Source organism: Alligator sinensis, unplaced genomic scaffold (genome assembly GCF_000455745.1).
Source record: "Alligator sinensis unplaced genomic scaffold, ASM45574v1 scaffold437_1, whole genome shotgun sequence".
NCBI classification, from domain to species: Eukaryota; Metazoa; Chordata; order Crocodylia; family Alligatoridae; genus Alligator; species Alligator sinensis.
In genome coordinates, this window is record NW_005842176.1 from 586,320 (window position 1) to 588,768 (window position 2,449).

General features: G+C 48.9%; 1 protein-coding gene across 1 annotated transcript in view; it reads right to left on the reverse strand.

Annotated features, from left to right (window-relative positions):
- DAGLA (diacylglycerol lipase alpha) overlaps positions 1-2,449 on the reverse strand; it is a 47,375-nt gene that overhangs the window by 7,959 nt on the left and 36,967 nt on the right. The gene's annotated exons all lie outside the window — the stretch shown is intronic.

Consider the following 2,449-nt stretch of genomic DNA (forward strand, 5'->3'; position numbering starts at 1 on the left):
TCCCTTGTCTTTTGACTGGTGCCTGCCCTTTGAATGGCATTTTTGACGGAGGTATCACTGCTGACAGAACTCCGTAATGCCTTTCATGATGACCATAGGATAGTTTGCAACCTATAAGTAATTAAATCTCATGCACTTGTTATCCTTCTTTTGGGAATGAGGAGACTGACAAATAGGGAGGCTAAGTGAGTTGCCCAAGGCCTCTCCCCCTCTCCCCACACTTATTATCTTCTCCTGCCTTGAACTTACCCCACATCCCCAGGCTCATCTGCTTCCTTCTCCTCTGTGAATCCCCAGCTTATTACCAGGGCTGTTAAAAAACTACATCACAAGATGGGATGGCCTTTTCAGGGAGGTGGGCTTACTCTGGTAGTGACTAATGATGATAGGCTCTGAGAAATGTAAAAAAAGGGATTGCACAATTCAGCTAAAGGAGAGATGGAGAGAAATTTGCAGGAATTCCTAAGGGTTCTCAATTTCCATGTCTTTCTCACTACTTTGAATGACTCTACTGTGACCTACCTCTGCCTATCTTGGCCAGACATGCATGTGGCTTCACCTCAAGTTTCTCTATCATCTGAAATCTCAAGAACAGAAGTGCTTCATGTGGACATAAGCTACCCCTCAGATACGACTCCATATCTTCTGTCTCTATCCTTGATTCCCATTTACTCCTACTGCTTAGGATCCTAGTGGCACACCTGACTTGGACCTGATCTTCTCCTCTCATATCTATTACACCTACAAACTTGCATGTCATCAGTACAACACCATCCACAGAAGCCAATCTCAGTTATGTCTTTTGAAATCAATATACAAGTCTTCACTTCCTCTCCCACTGTCTACTCCAACTCTTCCTCTCTCTGTGGCCTACCCAGGTTCCAGCTCTTCAAATTCTAGCATGGGCAATGTACCCCCAAGCCTTCATACAGGGAAAAAGAAATGTAAGCATGTTCACTCCCTCTCCTCTAGTGGTGTCCTTAGCTCTCCATGCATTACTGACTCCAAATGAAAATTACCTTTTTTCATAAGTCCCTATAATTTTAATTCAGCTGCCCTCAGTCACTGCCTACTCCGGTCCGCACTCCCTTTGTTCATCTAGCAATAGCTCCTTCCCTGTGCCTCCAAACATCTGACCACCCTCAGAATCATCCCTCCTGCCTCCCTTCCTGGCATCCATACTTTTTCTGCCTCTCTCCCCTCCATAGGCTTCTGCAATTGCAACAACCCTATTTATGCTGTAGTGTAAATCATTTAGGCAGACACTTTACACCAGGTGCTATAAAAATGAAGGCCTTGTCCTCACCAAGAGAGTCTCACACCCCTCCTATTACTAATCAACACTATTGCATTTACAGGGTACACAAATATGGAGATTTAGATTGCAAGTTTTGCCCCACCACTGAATCCCAGTCTTGGGGGAGGAATGCAGAGTCACAGGCTGGAAACGGACATCACCATTGTATCACCATAAAAACTGTATAGCACCTCTTCAAATGGGGGAACCCCAGGTTCCCCACTACAAACCTGTGCCCAAGCAATCCCCCAGCATTTGTGGAGGCATGTTCTGAGTCAGGTCACAGAAGCCCCATATGTGTGCCCAGGTAATCCCCTACTTGGGGATTTTTAGGGGACACATCTGCAAGCAGGGAACTTGGGGTTTACCCTACTTGCAGTTGTCCCACAAGATCTGGCCTGTGAAACCCCAGGAGCAGCAGAGGCCCAACCCTGTGAGACGAGGACAATGTCTGTGTCACCCAGTGAAGCAGATCAGCTGTGCCAGGACAACCCAACATAGCTAACCTGCTTCATTTTGTGGCATCTGTTTATAGTCAGAGAGTAAGATGAGCAGACACTGTCCATGTTCCCCTCCACTTCAAACACATCAAAAAGACTCCTTTTTTAACATGGAAGAGTCCTTTTTATCTCTTGGATCAGGGATGTGAAACTCACCTGGTGCTGCAGGCCGGATGGGTGTTGCTGGACCAGTCTGCAGGCTAAAATGGCCTCACCATGGCCAGTACGCAGGGCTGTTCAACGGAGTGCCATGGGCAGTGTGCTCCTCAGGCTGGCCCCTTGTGCAGCACACATCGGCCCTCCCCAGGGGTTTGTGCTGCAGGTGGTGCGTGGGCTGGAACCTGTGCTGCGAGTGCTGCACATAATGCAGGGGAACAACACAGGGTGGTTGCTGCATGCTGTGACCTGCCAGATTGACCCCAGAGTGCTAGCTCTGGGGCTGATCAGGATCAGGTTGTGCAAGCACCAGTGTGCACAACTGGTCCAGTGGAGTACAGCATGCAACCTGTGCTGGCCCTGTACGCCACCTGCAGTGCAAGCCCCAGAGCAGGGCTGCCATGGTCTGCAAGTGGTGTGTGTATGGTTGGACTGGTCCCATGCACTGGCTTCAGCACAGCCCAAACCAGACCAGCCCTAAAACCAGCACCCCAGC